Source organism: Passer domesticus, chromosome 3, assembly GCF_036417665.1.
Source record: "Passer domesticus isolate bPasDom1 chromosome 3, bPasDom1.hap1, whole genome shotgun sequence".
In the NCBI taxonomy this organism is placed as follows: Eukaryota; Metazoa; Chordata; class Aves; order Passeriformes; family Passeridae; genus Passer; species Passer domesticus.
In genome coordinates, this window is record NC_087476.1 from 111,779,643 (window position 1) to 111,790,129 (window position 10,487).

Sequence of the window (10,487 nt, forward strand, 5' to 3'; positions counted from 1 at the left end):
CCAATTATGATTCAAGCGTAGTGTAATTTATTTTCTATTCAGTGAGGAAGAATTGATTTTCCCAGCAGTGTCACTTACACTGTAATGATTATTGCACATAAGGCAACTTAAGAAAATGATGGAAAAACAAATTAGATGGGCTGCAGATCATTGGCTTATCTTGGCTGCTCACCTTGAAGAGAGAGTTAGGGAAACATAAGATACAGTACTGGATGTCAGGGTGCTTGAAACCCCTGCTCTCCTTCCACCTTCTTGATGTCTCATATTAAAATTAAAAAATAAAAAAACAAAAAAAAACAAACCAACATTTCCAGCAGGGATGAAACAGTATATCTTGCCAGTCTGAGGGCATCTGCTAAATTAAAAGCAATGATAACTTGCTGTGACAGAAGGTAATTAAAGGGTATAAGTTGTATAAGAACCTGGCTATTTCTAAACCTCTCCTTTTATTCTAAACATCCATTATAGAGTCACATGAGAAAAACATTGCCACAACTCCTTGGCTTCTGTTAGCTGACACTTCAGTGCTGATGACCAAGTGCTAAAGCAATGCAGTAAAAGACTGGGCCCAATATTATGACACAATCCACGGGAAATCAATAGGAATTCTGCCACTGATTTTTCAATATGTATTGGACAGACAATTTATTGCATGCAGAAACCTGAATAATGGGAACAGAGGTTAACCAATCACTGGTGCAGTGATAATCTCTTTATGCTGAGATGGAATTGTCCCAATCAGAGTTTCTAACAAAAAATGATTTGGCCTCACATTCTTCTCTGGCGACATCCACAATCAGCCAACATTCTGTACATTAAGTGCTGCACATCTTATCTAGGTGATAGAATTTGCTGCAAGAGGCTTGGTTAACCATGTTTGGTTTAGCTTAAGGGCAAGAAAAAATGACAGTCAGCATCAACCACTGAACCAGAAATGTCCCTGTGAAGTTTCACACTTACCCTTCAAGAATCATTACGTGTTCCTTCAGATTTATTTCAAAGGTCTGCAACATTACTCTAATTGTAGCTTCTTTGCAGAATCTCCTATCTTTTTCCTCTGTTTTACATGGCAAAAAGTCTTTTAAGTTTCAAAGACAAGTTGGCCTTGCAAAAAAATGTGAGAATGCATGGATTTTGTAGCTGATTACTTTGTCAAGAGAATGTGCTGCTAATTTATACCCCTTGACCTGTTGGGTTAGATTCCGTGCTTGTTATTTCAGCCCTTTTGATTATTTCACCTCAATCGCCAACTACTTTTTTTTTTTTTTTAGTGTGACATTCATATCTATTCTTGCAAATAGATTGTTCAAAGAGTAGGTATGATCGCAGCCATTCTCTCTCACTTTCTCAGATTAAGAAATGCCTCTGGCAATGAGAAAATGAACATTTGCTCTGAGTTTGACAGTTGTAAAGGATGTTTATTTCCCAGGGCTTTGTTTACAAGGCTGCATTGTTTCAAAGAATATTCTCTCTTTTGGACTCCCTCTCCAGCCCCTTTCCCAGCTCCACTGCTCTTCTCTGGAGTCTCTCCACCCCCTCAATGTCTCCGTGTAGTGAGGGGCCAGAAGTGGACACAGCACTTGAGGTGTGGCCTCACCAGTGCCCAGTACAGTGAGATAGTCACTGCCCTGGTCCTGCTGGCCACACTCCTGCTGATCCAGGCCAGGGTGCCACTGGCCTTCTTGGCCACCTGGGCACACTCTGGCTCAGGTTCAGTGCTGCCAGAAAAGGAGTCCCTGGGTCCTTTTCTGCTGGGCAGCTTTCCAGTCACTCTGCCCTCAGTCTTTAACACTCCATGGGGTTGTTGTGGTCTAAGAGCAGGACCAGCACCTGGTCTTGTTGAACCTCATACTGGGTCTCAGCCCACCTATCCTGCCTGTACAGATCCCTCTGCAGAGCTTCCTGCCCTCTGGCAGATCAACACTCCCACCCAGATTGGTGTGGTCTGTGATTGAGGGTGCCTTTGATACCCTCATCCAGATAATCAATAAAGATATTGACCAGGAGTGGCCCAGTACTGAGCCCTGGGTGACATTACTAGGCACCTTGGGCATGGCACTGTTCATCACCACTCCCAGGCCTGGCCATCCAGCCAGTTCTTAACCCAGCCAAGAGTGCACCCGTCCAAGCTGGGGGCTGCCAGCTTTTCCAGAAGAATGCTGTGGGAGACAGCATTACAGACTGTACTGAAGTCCAGGCAGACTATATCCACAGGCTTTCCACTAGGGATGAGGGTCACCTGGTCATAAACAGCCAGGCTGGTCACAGGACATGCCTTTCCTAAACCCCTGCTGACTGGGCCTGATTCCTTAGTTATCCTGTATGTGCTCACACTGTGAGCACTTGTGATCACACTCAAGGTGAGCTCTTCCGTAACCTTCCCTGGCACCAAGATCAGGTTGACAGGCCTGTAGTTTCCCGGATGCTCCTTCCAGCTCTTCTTGTGGATGGATGTGACATTGTCCAACCTCCAGCTGTCTGGGACTTCCCTGGTTAAGCAGGACTGATGGTAAATGAGGGAGAGTGGCTTGGTGAGCCCTTCCACGAGCTCCCTTGGTGTCTTTGGGTGAATCACAGCTGGTGCCATAGGCTTGTGAGTTTTCAGGTGGCCCAGCATATCACTAATTACTTCCTCCTGAATTACAGGGGGTCTATTTTCTCGCCACCCCAGTCTACAGCTCAGGGGGCTGGTTACCCTGAGGAAAACTGGTCTTACTGTCAAAGAGGCAAAAAAGAAATTGAGTATCGCAGCCTCTTCTTCATTCTATATAGGAAGCATTGAAAATATAGAAAACCACAAACAAAATATTTTCTGCCTTTGCTTATGCTTTTTGATTTCCCTATCTCCTTCACTCAAGGGTAATCTTCCAAGGCACACAGATGTTTTAGGTGATTATCCTTTATCTAGCAGAAGTAGCCTCTCTGTGAGTATTGCTATTTCAGCATGGAGATAGCGGGGAATGATTAGTGATTGGTTTGACATTGTTTTCTTTCTGGGCAGTATTTTCCATCACCTCTTGTTCCATAAGATCAGCAAGGGCAAAGACCATTCAGATGACTACGCAAGCTAGGCATAGCTTGGAAAGCATGTTCCTAGGCAGGCTGGAAGAGGAAACATGAGCAGTAGCTTCTATTAGGCAGCTGCTGAAATACAGATACTGAGGCTGGAAAAAGACCTTTCACTAGGAAGGAACTCAAAGCCATGGAAACTCCCACACTGATGCTATACTAGCTGTTGAAGGTGAAATTTAGACCTCCACATAGCCTGGGTGCACCTTTTTCCTTTTTTGGGCCATTTTTAGAAAAGCAGTTGGCATCTTATTGAAGCTCAAGGTTTCTGGGACTTTTGGGCTTCTAGGATTGAGAACCATCCTGAATCTCTTGAGGTCAGACTAACAAAATCCTGAGTGTTGCTATGCAACATAGGCTGAAGCCCAAAGCTGTTCATAAAAGTAGGATACCAGCATGTGGTGTTTTACGGAAATCTATAAACTCCGTTACACAATGGGCATTATAAAGATGTACTCTAGCTGGCAAATCAGGCTAATAAAAATAGCAGTCTGCCACCCCACCAGATCAGAGGTTAACAAGCTTTCTGTGGAATGCAGAAAATCTTCAAGGAGACGTAAGCAGGAACTTCTGAGGCACCCCTTGCCTCATTGCCCGTTTCAGCTGATAACCACCGCGTGTGCTCAGCCCGGAGGACACCAAAGAGATGAATCCACACCTAGGACCAAGGCCGGCTCCTGGCAGCCTGACACCGAGGGCAAAAAAAAGGCAAAGTCTTTCAAAGCCTTGAACAAAGACCCAGACTCCCTGATTTCCAGTGTCGCCAGAGAGTCTCTTCCAGACAGCGTTCACGCCTCTCACCAGACAAACAAAATGGAAAAGCCTGAGCTGGTGCTGGACCACAGCCCTGAGGCTACAAGCTGTCCCCACCAGATCAGAGCATCAGTACATGCAAGGGAATGGGAATCAATCCACTCCTCAGTGAGAACTTCATGGAAATTGCTGGCTCCTTGTCCAGCCTGTACAGTGCTCTGTTAAGCTCAGCATGGACATGCTCCAATTTCTAGCGTAAAGTGTTCAAAAGCCAACATGATTTCTGGGGTGTGGGTCCAGGCAGCGTGCTCAGCCACACTGATATAACACAGCAATAACATGTAGAGAAATGAAGGAAGTCAAAGAAGTATTGTTTGTTTGTTTGTTATGTGAATACTGTAAACATATACTAAAAAATTCCTGTAGATGCAACATTCATGCATTTTTGGAGATCTTTAGCTAAGGAGAAATATACAGAGAGCAATTAAACTCATAAAAGGGTGAAAACCTTCCAATTAGTGCTCCATAGGCAGCCCTACTGACCATAACGGAGCCAACCGTTAGCCATAATTGAAATACTCACAAAATCTCCACCTCAGCTGTCTTTAAATTACAGACTGTAACACTGCTGTGAAATGCTGCTCTTCTAATACAGTGACAGAAACTGATACAAGAAAAGTACCGAAAGGAAGAAAGTAGAAAAGGTGATGATGCAGATGTATCAAGTCAGTAAAAATGCATTTGAGAGAAAAAGGCCTGAAACTTTACGCCTCACTTGACATTAAAAATTAGTAGAGATATGATTTTCTCTGCTCAAAAATAGTTATAAGAAAGAAATACAAAAATGCAAGAGGTATTTTTTTTTTTGTTTACTATTTGGAAAAGGGAAACATTTTGCCATAGGAAAACAGTCTGGTGAATAAGGTGAGCTTAAGCCACTGCGTTATACCCTGTAATCTTGGGAAATTGCTCATCTCTTGCAACCCATAGCTTTGCAGTTACTGTAATGGATAAAATTACATTTACATACTTATACTTACCAGGAATATTGTGAAATCTGTTAAGATAGAGAACTTTGTGAGCCCTAAGACAGCTTTATCAATTCCATGTGGCCTATTAAAACAATTAAGATCTCCCCTAATAATTTAAAACAAGTGCAATCTTTTAAAAAATTATTTCATTTGCGTGTTCAACACCCATTTTATTTTTCCCCACAGTGGTTTCCTGCCTACTGCAATGGCACAAAGTCCTGAATCTGCAAATCAGTGCAGACAGGTAAGTTTGCACTTGTGATTTGTCCCACTGGGAAGCAGCGGAGCAGCCTGGGCAAGCAATTAGGATGTGTATGAATGCCTGTGGAATCAGACCCTGGATTTTCTTGTAGGGTATTCCCTCACAGGGGCCACTAATGCTGATTTCAAAGGACTGGAGAATGAGGTCTGGGCTTCATCAGCCATGGCAACAATATACTGCAGATAGGAAATTGCAGCTCGTGGGATTCGGATGCAGCGAGTATTTCCCCAAACCAGTAATTCCACCTAGAAAGTTTTCTGCCAAGACAGTTCTTGGTCTTCTGTCATTTCCTAGCGCAGCCTGTGCTGCTTTTATGACTCTTCACTTGCCAGAAATGAAAAGCAAAAATTTCCATAGCAGCACTTTTGGCCAAAGAAAACTTTGGGGACAAGAGAAGTTTTTCAGCATCAACCCCACTGTCTTTCCATGGGTTTATAGCCCCTCTACTTATACCTTCCTTGCTCAGAAATTTATGCGTGTCTACAAATATTCTTGCTGGGAGACTGGACTCCAAGGAAAGACTCTTCAGAATTGATTGCTTCCCAGTAGTTACCAAGAAGGAAAAAATGGATTTGGCTGATGGTGTTTTTTTTTTTTTTTAAAGCTGTGGAGAGACTGGAGATGCCAGAGGAAGCAGCACAGGTGGAGACAGATGTGCTTTCTTAACTCAGTGAATGTCTGTGGCTCTCACAGGCACGAATGTTTCCCACAGAATTGGATACCCTTTCACAAAGGGTCTGGCCCTCAAAAAATGCCTATTGGGCTACTAAATGCAATAGCCTAATGTGTTTGTACCATGTGATGGTGAAAAAAAGAAATCAAAGCTTACGCTGAAGGTAAGCCCGAAAATCCAAACCTCTCACAGCCAAGTGTAGGAAGGTTGTTACAGCAGAGATTATTCCTAAGCACATGACATAGCACAGAATAGGAAACCATTAAAAGGCTTCCAAAGGTGTGTCGAAAAGAAAACCATTATAATTCTTAGTCTGCCTCCTTCTCAGTGAAGAAAATCAACCTCAAATAACCACATATCACTTCTTCCCATCCCGTGCTCCTGGTTTTGGGAAAAAGGGACAGGCAGAGGATCCCTCCTACCATTATTGCTCTCTCATCTCAGCCTGGGCCATTTTAGGAGTTACAGCTATAGATCCACACTAGTGTTTTCCAATCTCATCCTCTTTGCCCAGGGCCAAACTGGCGTAGGAAGAAGTTAAACACAGAAACCCTGTGCACATACACAGGTGTGGGCACAGTTCTTGGGGTAGGATCTGGTTTTGGGGTAAGAGGAAGGGAAGATGGCTTTATGAGTATCCCATGGTATCCCAAAGTTTTAGAACATAAATATAGGACACCAGAAAGGTCTCCCAAGGAAACAAGCACCAGTTTCTTTTTCAATCTTCACCTAGACCATCCAGTTCTTCATTGCATACTACTATTTCAAATAATAATAATAAAAAAAATTTCTGATCTCCATTTGCAAGTATATTCCCCCCTAGCTCCACTCTCAAACAAAAGATGAATGAAACACTAACATCTTGGATTTTTTTCCCCACTGCATGTTTATGCACACAGTGTTTGGAAAATCACTGAAGATTCAGAGATTCCTGACTAATAAATATTTATACATAAATTCCAGTTAACTGGCTGTATTTGGACAAGGATCCATATCAGAAAGTACATCCTCATGTATGTGGATATGGGAAAACTTTATGTCAATAGGACCGTTCTCAGAATCATGCTCCACAGGCACTCACAAAACAGAATTTCCAGGCAAATATGTTAAAATGCTGACTAGTAATAGTATTCTTGAATAGATAAGAGAGTGAGCAGAGCTGAAAGCTTCAGCCTGCAGCTCACCCAGTGGGTAAATGGTTAAAATTGAGGCTGTCCTGTCTATAGGGAGATCTGAGTATGTTACGTTTAAGGATGCAGCATTATTTAGTTAGTCCAGGCAAAGAGGGAGGCTCAGCAAGCTCAATATACTTATGAAAAACAAGGATTTGTTCAGCTGAGCTGGGTTGGGGGCTGTTTTCTTTTTACTCAGACACATACCTCCCTCTGCATATAATAACAGTCTGTAAGTTCTCCTCTAGCTACCCAGGAGCCAATGATTGTAGGTGGCATGATAAGGTAATGGGATATAAAAAGCATCCCTACCTTCCAGGCTGAGCTCCTGAAAGATCTAAGGATAGCTAGAGGAAAACATCCAGCAAAAGTAAACAAACCACAAGCTTTTCTGACCCTAGACCCCCAAGATCAAAGAAATTAGACCTGAGTAAAAGGCAAAAATTGGGCCCCTTATTACAGTCTACGTGAGACAATTACAAGAAATAATTTTCTATACTCTTACATGAAATCCATGCTTGGTCTGACCTATAATTTGAAATAAACTTCATTTTAATGACTTAAATTTCACTGCTAATAAGAGCAGCCCAATCAAACCACAGGCAAAGTGTGTGAAATAATTTACAGATTTTGTCTGAAAAGGTCAAGGTCTTAAACAAAGAAAAGTGTCTTTCCCTACCACAGTGCTTGCCCCTCACTGTGTAAAACTAATAGACTGCTATGAAAAATAATACCTGTCTTTTGTGCCTAAACTATCCTGTTTACTGGACACACACACACAGAGACACACACACTCATTCCCAATCAGCTGCTTCTAAAATGAACAACACATGGCTGAGAGAGCTCCCCATTGCCAGATGGTGAAAATGAATGGAGCTCTTTTCACTGAAGTTAATGAAGCCATGACAATTTAAATTAACTGTGAGCCTACCCCAATTATATTTTAACTTGCCTGCACAAGGACTTGGGAAAGTTAAGCAGAACTAACTAAACTAAACTGCCAAAAAGAGAGGAGAGAGTGAGGCATGTTGAACTCTGCATGGGTTTCTTTGCTCCTCAGTTGGATGTCTCACAGGTTTGCTTATCTTTCTTTGGCAGATAACTCTGCTTGCCTCTGCAGGACCCCCTCCTGCACACACACTGCTGGCAGTTAGAGCAGCTCTCCCTTTGGGATGTATATTCTTATAATCTCTCCTCTGAGCAACTCCTTTCCTGCTTTTTGTGACATTCCTCATCCATTCTCTTCTGTCACCCTTGTTAAACTCTCACACAAGCAGTGTTTCCAGTGACATGTCAGCCTGATGAGACCCCCTCAGCATCTGCAAAGAAAACCCTGGAGGTGCACAGCAGACTTGTTCCTGCTGGCTTATCAGGTGGCGCATTTTGTGTGTGATACTCTTCCAGAGGAATGTGATTTGCAGCTTTTAAAGACACGTCCCACTAGGGATTTCTTCTCCAGAAATCATCTCAGAAGTTTATCTTGGATTATCAAGTATTTGAGAAGCTTTTTTTTAATTTTTTTTTTTTTTATTTAAGTGGCATGGCCTGCAATATTGAGGGAGATAATAAGCTTTACTCTTCAAGACTGCAATGCTTATATGAATCTGCTAAGTGTCTGATCTAGAAAAAAATATTAACCCAAATTCCCAAAATGCCATGTGTAAACCTGACTGAGGAGCTGAAAGCACAACTGCATGGACAAATACAAGGATAACAGATGAACTGGCCTGGCTTGGTAGCTCTTAGAGTACAGCAGCTTGTACCCTGCTGGGTCAGAGCATCAGTGGCACCCACACACATACCCCTGTCTGCATCCCCGTCCTCATAAATAGCCTCAGCTCCCTATGTGAGGGATGGGAAGGCAGCTCATTGAAGCTGAGACTGAGCCACATAAGCACTTTAATGTCACTCAAACTCATGAAAGCATTTCCCTAGAGCTCTGACTATGCTCTGCTCTCCCAGCTAGCAGCAGTCATCTTTGAGTGATACTCAAAGGATTCCTTGTGCCAAAGTGTCCCTGCATGGGATGAGGGATGGAGTTAATACATTGTAGTATTAGACACGAGAAGGCAACAAAGTCTGAAATACAGTACTTTACTTCTGCAGAGTGAAAACTGATGAGTTGTGAGAAACTGTTGTAAGGGGAGTAAATGAAGCTAGGAAATCATCCATACTGTTGAAATGTTTAGCCTAACATACCATTCAGAGCAAAGGAAATTAACTGCTGTGTGACACCAGTGAATTCATGACTCCTCAGATCTGCTTAGTGATTCATGTTCTTGTTGGAGAAGCAAAAGACAGACCTCCATCCTACTTTGCAATGTCCCTTAGGCTAACCAGCTTCCCCATTTTTACCGCATTTTAGTTTAAAACTACTAATTTCAGATCTTAGTAGGGCTTTTCTTTCCTGCTGTGCCTCAACACTAACTTCGGTATTTACCAGATCCCATCTCATGAATAACATTACTGACAAACTCTCCTGGGTTTTTAACTATATTAATGACTTGAATGGGGAGACACAAGATGAAGACACTATATTTGAGACAGGAAAATGTAACTCCTACAAATGACTACTTTAATCTTTCAAACACTTTAGAAAAACATTTATTATTATCTCATTCACTAGGCATGTTTTGATTCTTTGTAGGAACTGAACCAGAACATATCTAAAACGTCTAACAGAGAGGCTTGATTTCAGGACGTGAAGCTCATTAGCCCAGGAGCCCATTTTACCTGATTTCAAATGTGTGGGGATGTGACACAGGCTGGTTTGTGTGTGTGTGCATGTGTATAACAGAGACTGCTGGAAAAAAAAATTATACATTGAGAGAATCTCTCTGTACCTGGCCCCAGTGAAGGGCATCAGCTTGGTACCCTCCCAAAGCTGCATGCAAACAAAATCAAGTCTTGGCTTTCACTGTTTCCCTGTAAAAAGCTCAGTGATTTAGCAAGTCAATGAATTTTAAGTGAATGCAGTTTCATTTCAAAGATATATTTTATACATACATACATACATACGTGTGTATATATATATACACAACTATACATCAGACTTGGCCATACTTCTATCATACATGCATCAAGCTGCAGACCCTATAAGTAAGGTGAGAGCCATGTGCAAGTATTCATTTATAGCATTAGGAGTAAGCCAGCAGAGTACTGCACTGCAAAGCAGTTTCCATTGTGTGCAGTGTAACTCCTTGCGTTCAAAAGCTCCTGGAGGTTTAGAAATTGAATGTTTCTGTAAATATATATATATATCTTTGGTCATTTATACCAGCCAAGTGTCTGTCCTGCTGAGTTTATTATCCTTTTGTGTAATTTTCTTCCGTTTCATTCTCTTCCTTTCTTATGACCTGCCTATTTCTTTTTATCCTCCCAATTAAAATGTCAAATACAGAATCCAGCCTAAGCATTGGACCACTGCACTGATATACAGACAGCAATCTTACAGCAACTCTGTGGATTTCTGTTTCAAAGTAGGAACTGATCATAAATTCAGGAAGAGAAGAATGTAACCCTAACAG

At 42.1% G+C, this 10,487-nt stretch overlaps 1 protein-coding gene across 7 annotated transcripts in view; it reads right to left on the minus strand.

Annotated features, from left to right (window-relative positions):
- The window catches only part of FSHR (follicle stimulating hormone receptor), an 80,931-nt gene that overhangs the window by 66,123 nt on the left and 4,321 nt on the right, over positions 1-10,487 (minus strand). The gene's annotated exons all lie outside the window — the stretch shown is intronic.